This window comes from Myotis lucifugus, unplaced genomic scaffold (assembly GCF_000147115.1).
Source record: "Myotis lucifugus unplaced genomic scaffold, Myoluc2.0 scaffold_248, whole genome shotgun sequence".
Lineage (NCBI taxonomy): Eukaryota > Metazoa > Chordata > Mammalia > Chiroptera > Vespertilionidae > Myotis > Myotis lucifugus.
Window position 1 is genome coordinate 879303 of NW_005871296.1, and position 24975 is coordinate 904277.

The 24975-nt window shown below is 37.7% G+C and overlaps 1 pseudogene; it reads left to right on the top strand.

The window, feature by feature from the left end:
* Positions 1 to 257: 257 nt before the first annotated feature.
* LOC102429433 lies at positions 258 to 17137 on the top strand (annotated as a pseudogene).
* Positions 17138 to 24975: the final 7838 nt, after the last annotated feature.

The following is a 24975-nucleotide window of genomic DNA, read 5'->3' on the forward strand; positions in this document are numbered from 1 at the left end:
CAATAGGGGAGAAAAATTGAACTCAACTCTACTGAAACAAAAGGGGGAAGGAAAAAGTACCAGAAGACATAAGGGGTAGGTTGGTCAATATGATCAGGCCAACTGTGTCTGTCAATTGTTGTATATGGAAGTTCGGCTCCTACTCTTCACAAAGACTGGGAGACAGGGGTCTTATCGCCTTCAATGATTGCATTTCAAAATGATGGCTCACAGGTCCTTAACAAAGACATTTATAGAGTGTAAAGCTGGCAGTTAGTATGGGAGAAGATTTATATTCCAAAGGGGCCGAGAACAAATTTATAATTGAAATTTTTCTCAAGTAAGTGCTCTAGGAAAAGGGATGTCAAGGGCCTAAAGGCAGAAAGAAATCAGTCTAAAATTCAGTCAAGCTGGCCCTAGCTGGTTTGGCTCAGTGGGTGGAGCATTGGATTTTGGACTAAAGGGTCCCAGGTTCGATTCTGGTCAAGGGCACATGCCCAGGTTGTGGGCTCAGTCCCCAATAGGGGGCATGAAGGAGGATGAGTCTCTCGCATCCTTGATGTTTTAAACTCTCTCTCCTTCTCCCTTCCTCTCTGAAATCAATAAAAATATATTTTTTAAAAAAATTCAGTCAAGCTGAAGAGAATGCCTGGTCAGAGGACCGTGAGCAATAGGAACTTTCTTGCTATTTCAGACTGCAGCAAGCAACCTTGTCACTGGGAACTCAGGGACTGATTGGGCTTGAAGTGCCTGCAGCAGATTCAAACATTACAGGGAACAAGTATCACTAAAAAATCTCCGTACATTTTCCTAAGGTTTTTGTGGCAACTATGCCTTCATTGGCAAATAACTCTTCTTTTGAGAACAGCTTCTGACTTGCTTTCAGGTTTTGGTGGAGTCAGAATGCTTAGTCAGAAGCTCAAACGTGGACATTCATCTTGAGCTCTTTCTCTTAAATTGGATGTCAGCTGATCACAAAACCATAAAATTGAGCTTGCAGAGCAGCACTGTTGTTATGGGACAAAGATTGGAAAGGACTGTTGGCTTTGTTTAATTAGAGGTTTTGGTGATACTTAACTTTAGTGGCAACTGATTTATTAGTGTTGGACAATAATGGAATTCTAACTACAGTGAGTGATGTTCCTGTTAATAAATTAAATTGTTATGATCAATGAATTGTGAAGAACAAATTAATTACTGGTATAATAAAATGTACTTAATGTATTAGCAGAATTTTCAAAGTCTGGCAAATTAAAGAAAACAATTTTTAAAACTACTTTTTTTTTAGTTTTGTAATTTCATAACCAGTTCAAGTCTCCAAGACCTACTAAAGTGTCATGAATGACTTTCTTCACAGATTCTGTCCTTGCTATATTATCATCTATATATATAAAAGCCAAGTGACCGGAACAACTGGAAAAACTAGAACAACCGGTCACTATGACACACACTGTGGCTGGCCAACCATCCCGATTGGGGCTGGAGCCAGCCAGTCAACCTCCTGTGGACTCTCCCCCTGGCCGGCCCAGCCCCCGATCGGCCCCGATTGGAGCAGGCTGGCCAGACCCCACCTGTGCACAAATTCGTGCACTGGGCCTCTAGTTAGCAATAAGTTTCTGAGAGTTCAGGAGCTGTTCTTTCTGAAGTTTATATGCTTTCAGACAATGATAAATTCAGCACAAACCTTTTAACTACTTGCTATTCGTTAATTCATTAATTGACTACTTGCTTGTCAATAAACATTTTTTTAAATGCCACTAATAAGCATGGTCCTTGGCAATGTGGAACCACAGACAAACAAATCAATCTTCCTTATTTCTCAAAGATGTCAGATTAGTGGTTCTCAACCCAGCACTGACTAAATAAGAAACATATCCATGAGACAATATTAAAGAAGTACATACAGCATATCACTGGTTTACATCTCACAGTGTATCCACCCATTCTCACAATAGACACTTATTGATCATCTATGCTGGGCCAGTTGTAAGGAGTATGGACCAAAAAAAAAGGGGGTGCTGTAATAAATCTAACAGAAATTAACCTCATAGAGTGAGCTGATCATAGATTTCTTACTGGTCAGGTCATGGTGGGTAGTCAACCCTCTGGCATATAACTTCTTTAGAAAAAGTTTAATCTTTGCCTTAAGCAAGCCCTGCCCATTATTTCTGTAGATTAACATATCTTTGAAATGCTTCTTTGTCAGACCCCTCAAAAGAATAACCACCATAAAAAGAGCACATAATCTTATTAACCTGTAATCCAATGCCAACTTTGCTTTCTCCCACCTTCACATAATTTTCCTTACATTGCATCTTTAATTACAAATGCATAAGAGAAACTGCAAACTGTCAATCTGGGAAGCATTTTCCTCAGTCTGTTGAGATCTTGCTTTGAGGTATAGCCTCTATTTGGGCACAAATAAACTCTAATAAACTCTTATAAAATTTTTTTTACAGGTTTGTACATTCTTATGTTGATAGGAGAGAGAAATATGGTCCTTAATATTTAAGAAATATTTTGGAAAGTTTTCCTCTCTTGTATCCACATTCTAGTTCAACTACCATTTCAATTCTTTAATCCCAATTTTATATTTCCCCCAAACTCCAGACTTGTATGTTTAACTACCTACTCAACATTTCCATTTGCAGGTCTAACCTCGATGTCAAACTTACTGACTCCAAATTTGAACTCCTCAGTCTTCTCACTACCTCTACTTACCACCTACTCCACCATAACTGGCTCCTCCTACAGGCTTAGTTGTCTCAATTAGTGGAAACATTATTTTACATTTACTTAGTAAGTAACTTTGAGATGTTTTAGACTTTTTATAATCCTCACATGAGGATGTATTTATTGATTTTTTAGAAAGAGGAAGGGAGAGAGAGAGATCCATGTGAGAAACATGGATGATTGTCTCCCATATGCACCCCACCTGGGGTTATCAGAATTTAGAGATAGCAAACTGACTCTTCCTGGAGCATGCCTGTCATCTGCAAACTAACCGAACCAAAGCCCACCTCCCTCCCCTCCCCTCCCCTGCTCTTAAACTGTGGGACACTATTCCTCAGCCCTGACCACCTCAAGGCTGGGCATTGGAAGACTAGAGGCAACCTCTCTACCGCTCCCCAATCCCCACCTCTAAAATTATATTCAAACTAGCCAATCCTACACCTGCTTAGCCTGCCTGCTGAGTGTAGCCCATTCCTTCTCTGGAAAACCAGAATAAAGGCGGCTCCAAAGTGCCCTCTGCTCCCTCTGCCTGTGGCCAAGGTCAGTGCTCTCTAGTGTGTCCCTGTGTGCTGTGGCCTGTCCCCCTCCTCTTGGGAACTGCGAGCGATGAAGTATCTTTTCAATGGCATTCACTTCCTGATCTGTGGGCCTCATCTTATCTGAATAAAAACAAAATTCCTGATACATTTTAACAATAACAATTTACTCTTCTTATGCTTAAAAACTAAACCTTGTGCTCAGACATACAATTATAAATGTCTAAAGAAACTGAAACCCTGTCTCCTAATATTGGATCGGCTATAGATAAGTGATCACAGACTATATTAACTATTAATCAGTGCTTGGAGCTGACATAATTTTGAAGCCTGACAATACCCCTTTGAGTTTGACTCACCAGAAAGCTAGAATATTTTATGCATGAATATGCTCCACGGTTATGCCAGCGTCTCTCACAGTGAGCTCCCTGTCACCTCTTTCTTCAGAGTCCCTGCTTCTGTCACTGGCAGATTCATCTCCATTTAGCTCCACCTTCCCTCATCTCAGGGCCTCTCCTCACCACCCTAACCCAGCACCAGGGTGCCCTCTATGGGTCCATCTGTGATTATTCTTGTAAGGCAGGAGCGGGTCTGGTGGTGCATTTGTTGAGGCAAAACTGACCCTTAAGGGCACAATAGCCTTGCTCTGTAAACTGGGCAGAGTCAGAAATGACCCAAAATTATTCCAGAAATCTCTAAGCTAAGAAACTACACATCTTCTGTACTGAGTCTGCCCAACAGATCTCTCAGGAGTCAGTGAAACGGAAAAATCATTTCACACTCTAAATTGATATTTTAGTATGTAAATAGAGCATGGGTGGGTGGTTTACGGAGCTAGAGCTGCGTGTCAGATGAATCTCAATGTGAGAAACATGGATGGTTGCCTCCCATATGCGCCCCACCTGGGGTTATCAGAATTTAGAGATAGAAAAATAACTATCTCTAAATTGAACTCTTTCTCTATTCCTCTCTCTCTCTCTCTCTCTCTCTCTCTCTCTCTCTCTCAACAAAAACTTAGTATTTGAAATCTTGCTTCTGTGGCATGTCTATATGTCTGTTTGACTCAAATAAACTAAAAACAAAACAAAACCCTAGGCACATGTCTTTACAGTGTAGAGTGCCGAATTTCAGCATTAATTATTTTGTAAGATATGTTTATCTTAAAAGGTTAATCTCACTAGTGATTTCCTCTTAAGATGATAACAAAATGCCAAGATCCTTTTAAATCATCCCTATAACATGACAATTGCCCTTTTCAACGTAGGGTTGCCAAGTGTCAGGAAGCCCATCACCTGTCAGGATATGCTTATGAAAGGCTATTTCAGATGCCTCCTGGAGCCTCATCCTGCAGTTGCTCTAGTTTTGACTGATCATTGGCACTCTGCTTAGAGAGATGCCAAACTCCTAGAGGAAAAGAAGTTGACAGGATAGCTTGGCAGGCAGGGTGACTTCTCCATCGTCTCGTCATCATCGGAATCATCCTTGGCCTCTAGGAAATAGATTTGAGCATGTCTACTTTCCATTTTGATTAGATGGTTTTGATTGAGCTGATTTGATTAAAATTTGACATAACTGACCAGCCTGTTTGGACTAAGTTAACAGATGCTTTGGAAATTACAAGGTAAAGTCATAAAAAGCCTAGAGTTTAGTAAGTACTCAATTAGCATCACCTATAAACATGCATGCTGGCTACTATGGATTGCAATGCTGTAACTGGATTTCTCAAGACTCTTTTCAAATATAACTGAGATGTCTACCTTATTTTAAATATACTGGATTCCGAGACATCTGAAATGACCCAATCAGTCAACCACTGTTTCCTGAGCGGCCTCCAGATACAAAGGAGGATAGTTTGACGTAACAGAAAATATATCAAAGAAAAACATACATTCTATCATCAAAGCACACACAAGTCAATTGCCACATAAAACTCCAATACCCCCAAGTCTTAGGTCTGAAATCTGCCCAGTGAAAGGAGGATGTGGAACTTGGTTGTTTGCCTGCGGAAATTTCTAGTCTCTCTGCTGGTATTTAATCACACATATACACACATTCACACACATACAATATGCTTTTTCCCACTAACAAGCTGGTATACTTATTTTCATCATAAGATTTAAAAGATCACAGCCTTTTGAAATTACAGTGACCTGAATTCAAATTCTATTTCTGTTCTTTCTTCTGTTTTGTACAAAATATAGATAATAACTTCCTCAAATGAGTGTGTTATGGGAATTCAGTGAAATTTAAAAGCCTAGCATATGATGATGCACAGACTAGGTGCCTAATAACTATCATATTCCTCTTACTTCTTCCTCTTTTTTTTCTTTTTTTCTTTTTTTTATTTCAAGAAAAACTATTTTAAATATAATAATTTTACATGCAATAAACATTAGTATTTCAAAAAAATAAGATTTTAAATATAATAATATTACCAAAACTGTACTAACATAGTATAATATCACAAAAGTTGTAGGAAATATTAAAAATCTGAAAATAACAGGATTATTTCTATTATATTCTAAAATATTTATGTTGTTCATGATATTCCACAAATGAGTGAGATCATGTGATATTTATTTTTCTCCAACTGGCTTCTTTCACTAGCATAATGCTCTCCAGGTCCTTCCATTCTGTTGCAAATGGTAAGAGTTCCTTCTTTTTTACAGCAGTATAGTATTCTATTGTGTAGATGTACCACAGCTTTTTAATCCACTCATCTGCTGATGGTCACTTAAGCTGTTCCCAAATCTTAGCTGGTGTAAATTGTGCTGCTATGAACATAGGAGTGCATATATCCTCTCTGATTGGTATTTCTGATTTGTTGGGATATATTCCTAGAAGTGGGATTACTGGGTCAAATGGGAGTTCCATTTTTAATTTTTGAGGAAACTCCATACTGTCTTCCACAGTGGCTGCACCAGTCTGCATTCCCACCAGCAGTGCAAAAGGGTTCCCTTTTCTCCACATCCTCGCCAGCACTTGTCATTTGTTGTTCTGTTAATAACAGCTATTCTGACAGGTGTGAGGTGGTAGCTCATTGTCCTTTTCTTCCTCTTTTCTTAAGGAATTTGTTGCCTTTGCTGTTTAATATTTTAAATTTTTAAATATTTGTCAGTAGGCTTTAGGTAAAATTCAATGATAAATCATAATAATTATATTAACTTTCCTGTGGGTTATACTTCTCCATGCTTCTTTACCAGAAATTTTTAAACTGGGACCCATGAATGGACTTGTAAAACTTCATAAAACGCCTAGAATGTTTTTATTTTTTTATATGTGTTTATGTGCATAATTCTAGAGAGAGGGTCTACTGCCATCATCATCAAAGGTATTAATGTCCCAAAAAAGTGTAAGAGTAAGATGTTCAGAATAATTGTTGCTTTCCCATTTCCAATATTATTTCCATGTAGTTTTTTCAAGCTTTTTTCATATTAGTTTTAGAATTTAGTCAGTGCATGTATTAATAATTAAATCATTATTTAATTAAACATATAAATGTTATCTCTATTCTTGTTCTATCAGCTTCCCCTCTCTACTTACAATGATCAGGCCAATGAGAAAGACATTCAGAACGGTTTTTCCATGACCTCTGCTTCTGCCACATTAAGTTATAACCATCTATTACTTGGACATTGCTCCTACTAACAGATTTCTTAAACTTTTTCCAAGCCATGAAGTTGTAAACAGAAGTAGAATAAATTCATCCTTGTGTCCCCTAACATAAGGTCTAGCTCAGAGAAATATATACTTATTTACTTGAATCTAATTGTTTTATTATTAAAATCATAACCTATCCCAAACATAGATAACAAAATAAAATTATTTTAAAAGAATAGTGGTATCTACATTGTTCTATAATGTGTGTTTTTTAAGTATGTTTTTATTGATTTCAGAGAGGAAGGGAGAGGGAGAGAGAGATAGAAACATCAATGATAAGAGAGAATCATTGATTGGCTGCCTCCTGCATGCCCCTGCTGGGGATCGAGCCTGTGACCTGGGCATGTGCCCTGACTGGGAATTGAACCACAACCTCCTGGTTCATAAGTTGATGCTCAGCCACTGAGCCACGCTGGCCTGGCACTCCATAATGGTTTTTAATAAATATTAAAACTTAATGCTGGCAATGGCTAGACACTGTTGTAGACAGTGTTGTAGACACTGTTGGAGAAGCCACAGTAAAGAAAACAAACAAGATCTTTTCCTCACTGAACTTACATGTTAGTGAAAGAGCCCACCAGTGTGCAAAAACATAAATAAATGCGAAATCATGCCCAATGATGATAAGGGCCAACGTGAAAAGAAAAGCAGGAGAGGGTGTTGGACAGTGTGTGTCTGATGTAGGGAGTGGTACCAGGGTTGTGATTTTAAGGAGGGTGGCAACAGTTGAGCCAAGATCTGAAGAAAGGGAGGGAGGAAACTGTACGAGACACCTGCAGGGAGAATTTTCTAGATAAAAGGAACAAGTGCAAAGCCTTCCTGGGTGAGTTCCAGGAAAAGTGAGGTGGTCGATGAAGCCAAAGCCAAGTGTGGGAGGAGTAGGAGAGCTGACATCAGAGAAGGAACGTGGTAAAAGAAGCATATGGCTCACCTGTCAACACTGTTGGCTCTCCATCGGCATGAGATGGGACGTCCCCAAAGGATGTGAGCATAAGAGTGACTGGATCTGACTTGGGTTTTGAAGTTCATAAAATGCCGAATATTATTAGTATAGAATATTCATGAAACATGTGAGATAATGTGTAATGAATGATAAGAAGGAGTTCTCCCATGTTTTAGGGAATAGACTGTAGAACTGACTGGAGATGGAAGGGTGATTTGTTGTTCAATATTTCTTCCTGATTTTTGGTTTTTTAAAATTCTGTCTGAAAAATAATGGGCAGTTAGTACATACTCATATGTTTACTAAGGTGTTAGAAGTGTGGATTTTTAAAAACAAATATTAGTCGACTTTTTAATTTAGTGATTTTTCCCTTTGATAGCTTATTCTTGAAAACCTCTCAGACATTTGCTCCTCAACTGAACTCAGGAGACCAGGCCATTTCATTTCCCCATCTGGATTGTTCCGACCACTGTTCCAGAGCCAAGATTTTGTAATAAACCACAAATTAAGTTGGATAACAGAGGTAGTTCAAACCAAGGTGTATACTGCAGAGAAATTAAATTCAAGGATAATGAAAAGAAAAACAATAAAAAAAACTAAGCCAAGCATTTGCACCAATTTGTTTTTAAAGACCTTCCCTGCAAGGCCAGGCCGCTGGTTCCCTTTGAGCCAAGGCCTCCCAGCCCCGGAAGCTGTGCAGGGTGCCCTGACGGGCTGCTGAGGCACAGCAAGCTGTGTCTGCTCAATGAAATGGGAACCAGTGACCAGTGACACTGGTGACAAATAAGCTGCAAGTAATAACCTGGGAGCCCACTGAAAACTAGTTCATTCAGTTGAATGTGATTTGTTTTGAAGCCCATTGTTTTTAACTATTGAAGCAGAGCATTTAGATTCGCTTGTTTACAGTCGTGGCTGTCTCTCTCGCCTCTGCGCAGATAGGAAGCCAGCAAAAGATGATTATTTAAGACTTTAAAAAACCCCTTTATGGAAAAGTGCTTTAGGTCACTCAGTCAGTGAAAAAAATCAAAGCAAAAAAAAGGGGGCCCATTTGATTTGGAATCTGCAGGATGTCACTTAGAGCCTCAGGGGGCTTGTAGAGCAACATGAAACAAAACTGGGGACACATTTGTGAGATTTATGTCATCATGTTTATGAACATCTATCTCAGAAAGAGACCACAACAAAAGGAACCTCTGTGTCATATTTAATGGGACCTATTGCCAAAGATGTACTGAACAATGGTAGTGATTGTCCGTCTTTTGACAGGTCAAAATATGCTAAGACTTTAATACAGGTGCCTTAAAGTCACTTAGAATACTTATGGGCATATGGTCACGCCCCTTCTTCCTGGTCAGATAACTTCAGAGATAGGAGAGCATTGTTCTAGTGCAGGGGTGGGCAACCTTTTTGTGAGTGCGTACCAAAACCAGCAAAATCTCTGACTCAAAATTCTTCTGCGTGCCAACCCTAAGTTTTTGAGAACATGTTACGTCTACTTGATATCTCTTAAGGTGTACGTATGTGAAGAACCTTGAAGAAATAATAAAATTCACTCGAGTGACAAAAACACAGTATATGATGATGAAAAAATACATTTATTTTTAAATGTATACATGTACACTGATAGTCCGACAGAAAACTTTATGACTCCGTTTGATATTATCAGTGGGACTTTTGCTGTCGCATCACTGATGACAGAGATTTTACATCAGGTTTATATTTTGTGACCTTCAGAGATATGCACAAGCTACTACTTTCATCCGTCAGGCTACTCCTATTATGAGACTTAACAAAATTCATCACTGAGAACAAAGATTCACAAGCGTATGTGGATAAAACCAAAACACTGGTCGGATCTAGGAAGGCAGGGAGAGTTAAGGCAGAGGCATAGAAATTGCTCTTCCCGTATGGGAGGCTAGGGGAAGGTCAAAGGGAGGGAAAAAAAAAAGGAGACATATATAATACTCTTTGTAATACTTTAAGCAATAAGATAATTTTAAAAATAGTAAGATAAAGAAAAAAAAAGAAATTGCTCTTCCCCTCTCTTGTCAATCCATGTCTATGGTCTTTAAGATAACTTGCTATGTAAAACTATTTATTTATCTAAGATGCACCTACACTGAATTTATCTGAAAAATAAAAAAGTCGATATTAAGAAAAAAATTGTAAATGGAAGATTATAAGAGAGAGTTTCGAGTGCCAGCAAAAGTTACTGGCGTGCCATGTTTGGCACACGTGCCAGGGGTTGCCCACCCCTGTTCTAGTGTATGCTCCTGGATTTTTAGGATTGAACCTTAAAAGTGGAAGCAAGACAATGTGCTACACAAGACATTTCCCTGAGTACTTTGGGACTAGTTTTTCTGCGAGCTTACAGCAATAAACCAGTGAGTAGTTTTACTGTGTCTTTTAACTATTTCTGGCTGACTGCATTTAGCATTAAAGGCTTCATCCACAACTAGCCTTGGGGATTTATTTTGAGTGCTAGAAGACCCCAGTCAGAGGTATCAGAAAACCAGTCAGAGGTATCAGAAAAAGCAGGCATCCTTGATCTTTTCTATAAGCATATACCATTCTCATGACTGTACCTTTTGCTTAACCAATATCTATAGTTTACTTAAAACTAGAGGCCCGGTGCACACAATTTGTGCACTCAGAGTGGAGGGGTCCCTCAGCCCGGCCTGCGCCCTCTCATAGTCCAGGAGCCCTTGGGGGATGACCGACTGATGGCTTAGGCCCGCTCCCGCCACCTTCACTGCATCCTCCCAGCTTCTGGCTGAGCAGCGCTCCCTCTGTGGGAGTGCACTGACCACCAGGGGGCAGCTCCTGCATTGAGCATCTGCCCCCTGGTGGTCATTGCACATCATAGCTTCAGGCCGAAACTGGCTCTCTGACATCCCCCGAGGGTCCCACCTTGCAAGAGAGCGCAGGCCAAGCCAAGGGACCCCACCGGTGGATGATCAGGGCCAGGGAAGTATGCGGGAGGTTGGCCAGCTGGGGACTGCAGGAAGGCTCCAGAGTGTGTCCGGCCCGTCTCACTCACACCTGATTGGCCAGACCCCAGCAGCAAGCTAACCTACGGGTTGGAGCCTCAGAGCGTCTGCCTCTTGGTGGTCAGTGCCCATCATAGCGAGCAGTTGAGCAGCCTTAGCATATCATTAGCATATTACGCTTTTATTGGTTGAATAGCCAGCCAGACGACCAGACACTTAGCATATTAGGCTTTTATTATATAGGATAGAAATCAGTTTTCAGAATCCACCCTAAAACTGAAAACAAACAGCTAATGAAAATATAATTAAAATATCAACTGAAAACCCCCTCAAAGAACTCTGAAAGTTCTTCAGTTTTAAAACCAAATAAACCAAAACTAAAAGCCTATAAAATATGTTGCGTATCAGGTAATGAGCTTGCAGGGTTTCGTAACATGCTTTAGGGCAAGCATATCAAACTCACAGCCCACGGGCCACATGTGGCCCACAAGGAATATTTTTGCAGCCCAGGCAATATAACGGTACATGAGAAATGTTTTCATAAAAATTTCATAACCTAATTTTTACAATACCGTTATACATAATTATTAATAACAAACTACAATGTTCACTAATGACTGATTACTATAATTGTGTTGCATTCATTTCCCTACTTGCCTTGCACACAGACACACCATTTCTCTCCACTAATACTACCAGTGAATATCTTAGCAGCCGATTGCCACGTCATTAGTCTTGGACTGACTTGTTTGGTGTGCGCAACAGGAAATATTTTGCTTTTGGAGAACAAGAAAAATAGGTTTATTTGCATTACGCTTATTAATTTGTGCAGTTATTCAGTGTCTGGTAAGTTAATGTTCAAGAAAAAATATTAATTTTTGTTAAAATATTCTATTATTTTATGTTAACGATTACTCATTTATTTCAGCCCTTTGTATTGTCTCTATCGAAATAAACCTACATTTCTATGGAAATTGGAGCTTTTGTTTTTTTGCGGCCCACATAAACCTTGTTTAGTTGGCCCGTGTTAGCCTTTGAGTTTGACAAGCTTGCTTTGCAGTGGTTCTCAACCTTCTGGCCCTTTAAATACAGTTCCTCATGTTGTGACCCAACCATAAAATTATTTTCGTTGCTACTTCATAACTGTAATGTTGCTACTGTTATGAATCGTAAAGTAAATATCTGATATGCAGGATGGTCTTAGGCAACCCCTGTGAAAGGGTCGTTCGACCGCCAAAGGGGTCACGACCCACAGCTTGAGAACCCTCTGGTACCAGGAATGGTCTCTGGTCTAAAAGCTTAAGGACAGAGGGTGTGATTGTTGGTGGTGATTCCTCAGGATCATGAGAAAAGCATTTCATGGCATTTCATGGACCCTCAGATGGGAGATTGTGGTGCGGCAAGGTTTATTCCTGATGCAAAATCAAAGGAGTTCCCCCTCCTGGGTTCCCAATGTCCCATCGCAGCATCCTGCCACGAAAAAATCCAACCCTGTCTTCATCAAGGTCAAACAAAGGCAATGTCCAGAATTTGTGCTTCATATTAAAGCTTTGGAGTCCTCACAGGTGCACATGAGAAGGAACATAAGTGTGCTACCATGTGGGAAGGAAAGAGGAGAGAGAGAGAGAGAGAGAGAGAGAGAGAGAGAGAGGGCTTTTATGTTCACTTGGGATTATAACCAGGAGCTTTTTCAAAATAACCAATCAACTTCCCAATGGGTCCACCCCCAGCCATTTATCCATTTCCCAGGTTAGACTGACAGGCCCCTGTGGTCAAACACCGCCCGGAGCCATTTGACTGTCACTGTGCGTGTGTTTACCTCCCTTTGCTCCACCGACAATCCCACAATCCAGTACCAGAGCGGGCATCGGGCATCGGAGGAGCGTTAAGCGAGCTTCCTGGTGAAGCAAACAGGCTCAGTGTCCCAGCCCATTAAGATCAACAATGTCTGGTTCCTTTTCTTCCTTCCTGTTAATATTTAGCTCATTATGGTAACAGTCTCCGCCAAAGGATCAAACATTCTCAGGCATGCAGAATTTATTCCCATTTACATGTATATTTTCATTTAAAAATAAAGTTCCCAAAGCTCATCATAAAGAATAAAAGAAGAGTTCAATAGAAAAATTAAGAAGTGAAAAGGGAGCCGAAACCGGTTTGGCTCAGTGGATAGAGCGTTGGCCTGCGGACTGAAAGGTCCAAGTTCAATTCCGGTCAAGGGCATGTACCTGGGTTGCCGGCACACCCCCAGTGGGAGATGTGCAGGAGGCAGCTGATCGATGTTTCTCTCTCATCGATGTTTCTAACTCTCTATCTCTCTCCCTTCCTCTCTGTAAAAAAAATCAATAAAAATATATTTTAAAAAAAAAAGAAGTGAAAAGGGAATTTATTAGAGTATTTAAAAATACAGCAAGTACTTTAGCTCATACATCGAAGAAGAGCAGAACTGCTGCTACAATGAGATAGCTCCATGGAAGAGCAGGGAAAGCCCAGAAGCAGATAGAAGTCTACGTAAACACTGGTGCCTCATGAAGGCAGCATCAAGGGATAGTGATCCCCGGGTGCTGGTGCAGTGAAGTCTCCACGTTGGAGAGAAGGTAGGTTCTTAACTTACCTCTGCCATGCTGTTCCATACCCTCTAACACACATACACACAAAGAAGGAAATTCAAGGTCACGAGGGAAAGGGGAGTGCTCTCTTTCTAGGCAAAGCACTAAATACAGAAGCCATAAATGTAATGCATTGACTACATAACTATATTAACTTCCTTGTTTCTCAAACAAATTTAAGTAAATAAAAAATAATAAATGCGGTGACAGAGTAAAAAAAAATTGCAACACATGCTTAGTTAAAGAGTCTCTACTGTAGAAAGAGGTTTTACAGATTTGTGAGCAAAACCTAAATACTCCATTAGAAAAAGGTGTAAAGAATGTTCATTTATTCATTCAGCAATTATTTGTTAAGATCTAGCATCTACTATATGCCAGCTGTTACCCAAATATGACAGCACAGAAGAAAATACAAGTATACATTTAACATAATATGTCAGGGAAGTTTTATGGGAAATGAACACATAGCCTGGTACTGGCGTGAAGTGAAAACTATTTGGTACAGGGTATTCAGAGAAAGCCTCTCATGCCCTGGTAATTAACAAAGAATGAAATCAAATAGCTTATAAACACATCACTGGCATTCACAGAAATGCCAAAGAAAACATTACAATACCATTTCTTTCTCAATCAAATTAGTAATGATTGAAAAGAATTATACAATCCAATATTGGTCCGGGTGTAAGAAAGTGAGCACTTATATATGGAAGGTAAAATTAACTTTCACACTTTCAAAAATTTCCTTAAGAAAAAAAGTGGCAAGTTTGATGTAAATGTGTCTTTCTAAAATTCTGAACAATAAAAAAGATAATATAAAAAGTTTGGCCAGAAAGGAAAAAAGCAAAATATTTATAATCCTAAAACCCTTTTAAAATTTTTCTATATTCCATTTCTGTCTTCTAAAATAGTTATGATTATGGAGTACATGAACTTTTATAGATTATTTTTCTGACCTAGCATTTATGGTACACATTTTTCTATGTAGCATTACACTCATGATTTTATTGGCTCAATAGATGCCAGTAAATGAATATGCATTTCCTCCCTATTGACTTTGTAGATCCGTGGTAAACTGAGGATGGCAAAGCTGACAGTTCTACTCTTAATAGGAGCTCTTCACCAGCCACATTTCATACATAAAAATCAACACTGAGCTAATAAGTGTTAAAAATAATTGGCTGAAAAAATATATATTGTTTTCCCACCATTGTTTATAGTCATGTAAAATTCAGTTCAGTATTTATAAAATTACACTAAATTTAAAATGCCTTGATGTGCGGTTGGGAGGACAAGAAGAGATAAACCAAAGAACTTATATACTTATATACATAGCCCATGGACATGGGCAATAGGGTAGTGAAGGCCTGGGAGGAGAGTAGGGGATGGGAGGAGAGAGGAAAACGGGAGATATCTGTAATACTATCAACAAGAAAAAATATATTTAAAAATAAATAAATAAATAAAAATAAAGTTTAGACAAAATTTACATACCACTGGAGATGGAAATCTTGTTCTGTCATATAATGATTTCAAAAAAAATGACTGAAATAAGCAGAATATAACATAATGAAACATTTTTTGTTTTTTTAAATATATTTTTATATAATTTGAGAGGAAGAGAGAGGGAGAGAGAGAGATAGAAACATCAATGATGAGATAATCACTGATTGGCTGCCTCTTGCACACCCCCTACTGAGGATCGAACCTTCAACCTGGGCATGTGCCCTTGACCAGAATCCAACTTGGGACCCTTCGGTCCACAGGCCGATGCTTTATCCACTGAGCCAAACCAGCTAGGGTACATTTTTTGTTGTTAATTACTGTTGGAAGACTCATAGGAAACACTGCTAAAGATTTGAACAAATGAGATTTAGAACATTTACACAGTGTTGGAGGTTTGCTGTAAAGTAGGCTAAAAGTTAAAGTAATGTCTCAGCTTATGATGTTTGCTAAATTCGGTTTTCAGAATGCAGTAGCTTTTTCTGAGCAATTAAAGAAAATATATACTGAAGAAGACCTATTTATTATTAAAGTACAAAATGCATTCTAGAAAAGCTGTGTAAGTGTAATTAAATGTTGTTGTGGCCCAGCGGGTGTGGCTCAGTGGTTTAGTGTCGACCTATGAACCAGGAGGTTCACAGTTCGATTCCCGGTCAAGGCACATGCCCAGATTGCAGGTTTGATCCCCAGTGTGGGACATGCAGAAAGCAACCAATCCATGATTCTCTCTCATCATTGATGTTTTTATCTCTTTCTTCCTCTCCCTTCCTCTTTGAAATCAATTTTTTAAAAAGTTGTGGATAAAATTGTAAGTGTAAAAGAATATTTGAAATTAATTTATTGTATCATTAGTCTGTCTTTTCAGCACACAAGTTGAAATCATACATTCATAAACTATAGGAGTTACTAATGTTACTGTGGTTACTTTTATGTTTTTCAAAAGGTCTTCAAATTATAGAGCATATACAGTGATAAATAAGAAATTATCTTTAAAATGTTTTATAACATAAATAAACTTTTGGACATTTTGTGTCAAGTACTTAAGAGATTTGTCAAGTGACAGAGCATATCAGCTCCCTTTTGCTGTCCTAGTTGTTTGCTAATGGAGCACTCAGCATGCGCCACCTTTTCTCCATGACTTTATCGACGTCAGTGAGGAAGATCAAGATGCTGAGCTTTGAGCTTATCAGAAATCTAAAAGAGCTGGTACTCTTTTTCAAAAATATATTTTTATTGATTTTTAGAGCGAGAGCTGGAATTTCAGAAGAGAAATTACAGGTGGCCTTCCTGTAGATTTAGCTCAGATTATTGAAGCCTGTGATGTATGTCTGAAGGAAGATGATAACGATGAGAGTGTGATGAGCAGCGTGGTATTCCTCCTATTGATCCTGGAATTAGATAAGCAATAAGCCCTGATTGACAGCCTCTGTGAAAAGCTGGTCAAATTTCAGGAAGATGAATGCCCATCTCTGAGACTGCTAAGCAACCTTTTCCATGGTATGGATAAGAATACTCCTGTAAGATAGACAGTATATAGCAGCCTCATTAAAGTGACAGCATCTTGTGGGGCCATCCAATATATTCCAACTGAACTGGGTCAAGTTAGAAAATGGATTTCTTACTGGAACATCATCACCGGGAAGAAGCACATTCTTTTTAGGCTATTTTATGAGCTGCTTGTGGATTATAAGAAAAATGATGCTGCTTCAAAAGTCACGGTCAAATTGCTAGGAAGTTACGTGGAGAACAATCCTTCCCAGTGCCCACGGGTATTGTACGAATATTGCAAGATTCAAATGCCTTTCTTTTTTAATATCTTCTTACTTTAAAACCCATCAATTTTTTGGAAGGCGAACTTATTCATGATCTTTTAACCATTTTTGTGAGTGCTAAATTGTCAGAATAATAAAAACTTCATAGATTCACTTGGATAACATGAACAGAATATGGCAAATAAAGAAATTTCTCTTGATATAATGCAACAGGAACTTCAGATTGGAGTTGATGATTCAATGAAAACAAAAATGGCCTACTGCAAAATTGATCAGATGCAGAGAAAAGTGGTGATCAGTCACAGCACACATCAGAAATTTGGAAAACAGCAATGGCAACAACTGTATGATGCTTAATGTCTGGAAACAAAAGTTGAACAAAGTGAAAAACAGCCTTTTGAGTCTTTCTGATACTTGAATCTTTATGCTATAAATTTTGTTCTTTGGGGAAAAAATATCTAAATCATAGTAAAACATTAAACTGAAATTTGAAGGGAAAAAAGATAACTGTCAAGCAAATATAAAGGTGCATTGTTTATTTTTCTTTTATAAAAAGACAGAGTTTAATTTTTTTAATTTCTGGAATTAAAATTAAAGTATACAAAATGCTACATAACAAATATTTTTAGAAAAACAAACACTAAATATTTACTTCAAGATGACACTTTAACAATAAAAAAAGTAGCTGCCATTCAAAAGAAATTTGCACAAAGGAGAGAACATTTTTAAATGGATGTTTAGAAATGTTTCCATCATTAAGTGATTTTACTGCCATGAACAATGTGTTACCTATAAAACCTCTCTTATTTATATTCTTGAAACACTTAGAAACAGAATTTTCTAATCTGCTTAAAAATAACTAAGAACTATTTCTTTTTAATAAAGGGTTTCAGTGGATTTAACATGCTTATTACAAAAGTAATTATTTAATGATTTCTAATTTTTTTGTAATGTCAACAGAATGTCATGAGGAAAAATTGAAATTTCAACAAAACCAATTATCTATTGGTGGACAGTTTGGAAAATAGTAGAGTGATTCAGCAAATGGAGTAAATATTACATTTCGTTTCAATCAAGTTATCTTGGTGAGATAACTTTTTCATGTATGACAAGCATTAAACCAAATGTCAATCAACACATGAATGGAGTAACAATTTATGGTAATGAATGGAATAAAAGTAATTAATTATTAATACATGCAGCAACATGGATAAATCTCAAAATCACAGATATGAGTAAAAGGAGCCATGCAAAAAAGGGGGGGGGCGTATATACTGTGTGATTTTTTAAAAGTAGGATATTCAAACTAATTTATAGTGACAGAAAGCAGGTCATTGGTTATCTGGAGATGGGATGGAGGGAGGAAAGGTGTGCAAAGAGGCAAAAAGAAATGTTTATTATCTTGGCTATGGAGATGATTTCAAGGGTGTATACGTATGTCACAAATTATCAAATGTGCACCTTGAGTATGCAAAGTGTGTCTTCTTTAATAAAGTTGTAAAAAAAACAGTAAAATAACATAATAAGGGTGCCAGAAGGAGAGGAAGCAGAGCAAGGAACAGAAAACCTGTTAGAAGAAATAATGACAGAAAACTTCCCTTATTTAGGGAAGAAAATGTCACACAAGTCCAAGAAGCACACAGAGTCCCAATCAAGATGAAATCTTAAAGACCAACACCAAGACAAATCATAATTAAATTGGCAAACATCAATGACAAAGTAAGAATCTTAAAGGCTACCAAAGAGAGACAAAAAGTTACCTACAAGGGATCTCCCATTAGACTATCAACTGATTTCTCAACAGAAATGCATCAGGCCAGAAGGAAATGGAATGAAATATACAAAGTGATGCAAAGCAAGGGACTGAATCCAAGAATACTCTACCCAGCAAGGTTATCGTTCAAAATTGAAAGTGAAATCAGGAGCTTCACAGATAAAAAAGGGCTAAGGGAGTTTATTACCACCAAGCCTATAATGCATGAAATGCTAGATGGACTGCTGTAAAAAGAAGAAATAGAAAGGAAAAAAGGAACACAGGCATAAAAAATAAAAATGGTGAAAAACAAGTACCTATCAATAATAACCTTAACTGTAAATGGATTAAATGCTCCAATCAAAAGACATAGGGTAGCTGAATGGATAAGAAACATGACCTATATATTTGTTGTCTACAAGAGACCCCACCTCAAAACAAAGGATGCACACAGACTAAAAGTGAAGGGATGGAAAAAATATTTTTCAGGAAAATGGAAATGAAAAAGAAGCTGGGGTAGCAAGACATATATCTGACAAAATGAACCTCAAAGAGAAGGCCATAACAAGAGATAAGGAGGGCCACTTCATAATACTAAAGGGAGCAATTCAACAAGAGGATATAACTCTGATAAACATATATGCACCCAATGCAAGAGCACCCACGTACATAAAAAAAACTTCTGGAAGATATCAAGGGAGAGATCAACAGCAATACAATAATAGTAGGGGACTTTAATACCCCATTGAAACCACTGGATAAATCCTAGACAAAAACAGCAAAGAAACAGCAATCCTAAATGACTCACTAGATCAGATGTACTTAATTAACATATTTAGAACTGTTCACCCCAAAGCCACAGACTATACATTCTTCTCAATTGTACATGGGACATTTTCAAAGATAGACCACATATTGGCTCATAGGCAAAGTCTCTTCAAATTCAAGAAGATTGAAATCATATCAAGCATCTTCTCAGACCACAATTAGAAATAAACTACAATAAAAACAAAAAAAAATCATCGCTTCTCAGCCTTTTGGCTAAGATCAAGTGTAAAAACAAAAAAAATCAAACACTTAGAGGCTAAATAGCATGCTATTAAACAATGATTGGGTTAACAAAGAGATCAAGGAAGAAATAAAAAGCATCCTGTAAACAAATGACAATGAAAACACAACAATCTAAAATCTATGGGACACAGTGAAAGCAGTGCTGAGAGGGAAGTTTATAGCTCTACAGGCCTACCTCAAAAAACAAGAAAAATAAATTATCTAACTCTACAACTTAAAGAATTAGAAATAGAGCAACAAGAAAAACCCAGAGTAAGCAGAATGAAGGAATTAAGAACAGAGCGGAAATAAATGACACAGAGACAAAAAAAAAAAAATACAAAAGATAAACAAAACCAAGAGCTGGTTCTTTGAAAGGATAAACAAGATTGATGAACCTCTAGCCAAGCTCACCAAGAAACAAAGAGAGAGGACCCAAATAAACAAAATCAGAAATGAAAGAGGTGAAGTAACAACCGACCCTGCAGACATACAAGGGATTGTAAAAAAAAAAAATACTATGAACAACTCTACTCCAACAAACTGGACAACCTAGACTAAATGGACATATTCCTAGAAAAATACAAGCTTCCAAAACTCAATCGGGAAGGATCAAAAACCTGAATAGGCCAATAACTACTGATGAAATTGAAGCAGTAATCAAAAATCTTCCAGCAAACAAAAGCCCTGGGCTGGAAAGCTTCACAGGGGAGTTTTACCAAACATTCAAAGAAGAACTAAAATCTATCCTTCTCAGACTATTCCAAAAAAATTCAAGAAAACTCTTTCTATGAAGCCAGCTTTACCCTAATTCTAAAACAAGATAAAGACACTACAAAGAAAAAGAATTACAGGCCAATATCCCTGATGAACCTAGATGCTAAAATCCTCTTTCTGTGAGTTCATTATTGGTGTGTAAAAAAGCCATAGATTTCTGGGTGTTAATTTTGTATCCTGCTACATTGCTGAATTCTAGCAAATCAGATCCAGCATTACATTAGAAAGATCATACACCATGACCAAGTGGGGATGCAAGGCTGGTACAATATCCGCAAATCAATAAACATAACTCACATAAGCAAATTGAGACAAAAATCACAGAATCATATCAATTGATGCAGAAAAAGCATTTGACAAAATCCAATACCCTTTCCTGACAAAAACTCTCAGCAAAGTGAGACTAGAGGGATCATACCTCAACACAATAAAAGCCTTATATGACAAACCTACAGCCAACATTATACTCAATGGGCAAAAACTAAAACCATTTCCCCTACGAACAAGAACAAGACAGACAGGGATGCTCACTTTCACCATTCCTGTTTGACATAGTACTGGAACTTTCTGAGAGTAGCCCACCCGCATAACTCCATGCACAGAACCTTGTCTACTGGTGTGTCATAATCTAAAAACTCTATTCAAACATATCCTTTCACAATATAAAAACCCATTCACTTTAGTTTCATGATAAAGTGAGTATGCAAATGCACTGATTGAAAGGCATTCTCATTCAATCAGTTGTTCCTGGCGCCTTCACCAATGAAGTTATAATGATATTTATATCCCCTGAGAAAGCATGAGATTCAAAGCTGTCCATCAGCTCCATGCGGAGCCCACCTGGTTGCATTAACCCAAACAGTAGCACTAACCATGCCATTATTAGCATGTCAATGGGTTTCTGAAGATTCCCTCTTTATAAGAGGCCTTAACAGAATATATCTAGAGGCAGAGATAGCAGCATTCTTTTAACAGTCTTTGTCTATATTGTAAATCATGATGAAAATAACTTTAAAATGTGTCTGGAGAAGACAGGCTCTGCAAGAGAGATGCCATTGTAATTTACTTAGTGCACTGGATTGGGTGGGGGGGGAGATTATATGACTCAATTTGTGTTTTTCTATTTGAAAATCTTTTTGTATGCTACTCTCAGAAAGTTCTTTTTTCTACTAGACACAAGCTTAAGAATAAACAAACCTGTACTGTCAAAAAAAATAAAATTGCAATAATATACCTTTACACGGTGTATTAGGGCTAATGACAAAGTAGCACAGAATAGGTGGTTTTGGGAAGGAAGAAATTTTTGTCTGCCCTTCTAAGTTCTTTTCCCTGGCCTAAGAATTAAATTGACAGGAGAATAAATAGGAGAAAAATAACCAAATTTAATTGCTTACATATGTGCAGGGATCCCATAACAATATAGGAAGTTCAGGTGCATATGGCAGCTTGAGGAAAGTAGAAGGAGTTAGTGGTTTGGAACTTCAAAGGGGAGAAAGCGATTTACACAGAAAAGTAAATGTTTGGTAAACAAATATTTGATGATAAATACCTCTGGGCAGAGACATAGGACTCTGATCTCTAGGTCCTGCCAACTTTTCCCCATCACACTTAGCCCATATTCTTTGTACGTATCTCTGGTGATAGCTCCATTTCCTGGAATAGGCTCTCAATCTAACTTCTTTTCTTTTTTTAAAATATATTTTTATTGATTTCAGAGAGGAAAGGAGAGGGAGAGAGAGATAGAAAAATCACTGATGAAAGAGTATCATTGATTGGCTGTCTCCTGCACTCCCCCTACTGGGGATCAAGCCTGCAACCCATGCATGTGCCCTTGACCAGAATTGAACATGGGACCCTTCAGTCTGCAGGCCAACACTCTACCCACTGAGCCAAACCACGTGGGGCAATCTAATTTCTTTTAGGCAGTTAAGGGAAAAGCCAAGGTTCTTTGCGATTACTTTGTTTCTTAAAAATAAAATAATCCTCATGTCAGAGACACAAATTTGGGGATGGCAAGTTTTGCGTTATTATAATGATACTAGTGGCCCGGTACACGAAATTCATGCACATTAAAAGGGAATTAATTAGAGGAAATATTTTAATATTGCTATTTTCCCTTTCTCTATAATAGAAGTGTGAGAGATGAAAGGAAATTAGTAAAATGTATATGAAAATAATATATAAATTTATTAATAAATAAACAGTAACAAAAGGATATAACAAGAGGCATGATATAAAAATAACAAAAACATGATATGAAAACAACAAAAACATGATATAAAAACAACAGTGATGCAAACAATGACTGATAAAGTGATTAAACTTATTCTAATATCTCCCTGTACACCACATTAAGAGTGAAAACACTTTCAGAGTGCTTGACTAATTTCCCTTGTGCTGAAGTATTTAGAACTTTAACTTTAACGTCACATGCTCTTCAAAATCAAGAGAAAGCAACATATAACTGACCATTTGCGAAAATGGGTTCAGATAGGAATATGCCTACTCTGTCTAGAGTTTGTCCTTGTGATTTATTAATAGTCATCACGAATGTTGGCCTCACGGGAAACTGTCGTTGAATCAATTTAAATGGGAGGCCAGTGTCAGATGGGGACAAATCAATTCTTGGAATCAGAACAAACTCTCCCTCTGCAGATCCTGTTAATACTTCAGCTTCGATAATGTTAGGTCATAATCTTTTGATAATAAATCTGGTACCATTACAAAGAACCCATTTACTATTGAGATTTCTCAATAGCATGATGATTGAAACCACTTTCAATTTTAATTTATGACACAGCATTCCTGAAGGAGTAATACTATTAAGAAATTTGATAGGAAAATTTTCCTTTTCAGCATCATCTGTGGAATCAATGGAATCATCACTCAAATATGTGTGAAAATCTCTATCGAGTATATCCAAAATTTCTTCATTTACTTTTTGAACGTGCTCATTTTTTGGACCAAGAACTGCACGTTTAGATATATTTTTAATATTATCTATAGATATAGTATTTCCAAAGGTAGCTTCAATAATAGATCCATTACAAATCATTTCACAGGGCATTTCATTAATATCCATTCCTAAATGAAAACTGCTATCAAGTTTGCCATCTCCAAGTTTTACTAACCATCCACTATAAGCAGAATCCTCTGATCTCATATTTGTTGTAAGAGACAACTTTCTGAAACATCCCCAAACATTGCAGTACTTTAAACTCGTTTGTATTATGGCAGATCGCATAACATGCAGTACAATACTGAGATATTGTCGAAAATCCCCTCTAAGAAGGAGAACTTTCCCACCAAATACAACGTTCAAATTCATAATTTCTCTTAGTAATCTGTCTATGGTGTTTATAGCATGACTGGATGCCATGGTGCATTCATCAATAATGAGAAGTTGGGCCTTTTTAATAGTTTTAGCAACTTCACTGTTTATATTGAGTCTAGAAATTGAAGTTTCATTTAATGGAATCGGTAATTTATATTGGGAATGAAAGGTGCTTCCACCGAGAAATAAATTTGCAGCAATTCCTGTAGACACTGTGGGTAAAACAGTACCACCACGACCTCTAATATAATGTATTAAAACTTTATAAAAATATGCCTCCATGCTCCAAGGGCCGGTTCCTGCTTCAAACCTTGGCCTTACCGGAAACAGCTTAGGGAGGGCACAGCTGTTGCTAAGAGGACCCAGGACTCAGTGCATCCACACTCTAAGAGCGGGTTCCTGCCTGAAACCTCGCCGTCATGGGAAACAGCTCAGGGAGGGCGGAGCCATTTCCAAAACGACCCCTGCAGGACTGACTTCCTTCCGGTTGGTTGAGCCTCGGTCGTGACGCGTTACACCCAGGGTTTTTATATAAATAGATAACAATAGGAATTGATTTTCTCATGATTCTGAAGGCTAGAAGTCTGAGATCTGGAGATTCTCTCCTGGGCTTATTGATAGCTATCTTCGCCCTCTGTCTTCACACGACCTTCTCTCTCTGCATGCCCGTAACTTTTATAAGAACAAGAATCATATTGGATTAGGGCGCATCCATATAACCTCTTTAAAAACCTTGTCTCCAAATACAGTCACATTCTAAGGTACTAGGGGTCAAGATTTCAACATATGACTGGAGAGGCCACACAATTCAACACGTAACACATACCTATCAGAATGCCAAAAAAAAATTTTTAAAGAAAAATTGTGACATTTGAAGTGCTAGTGAGGATGTGGAAGATTATGATTCAAATTCATTGCTGATGGGAACACAACATGGCATGTCCATTTTGGAAATCATGTACTTATTGTATGGGCCAGCAATTTCATTCCTAGGTATTTACCCAGGAGAAATTAAAACATGTTCACACAGAGATTGCATATAAATGCTTACAACAGTTTTATTCATAGTAGTCCAGAATTAAAAGAACCAAAATATTCATCAACTGGTGTATAAATAAATTGTTGTATATCCATATAAGGAATACTACTCATGAATCAAAAGGAACAAATCACTGATACATTCAACAATGTGAATAATCTCAAAGGCATTGTGCTTTAAAAAAAAAATAACCAGATACAGAAAGCTAAGTAAAAGAAGGCAGACACAAAAATGGTACAATTTATCTGACTCTGGAAAAGGAAAAACTAAAGTCAAAAGACTGGATCAGTGATTGCCAGGGGC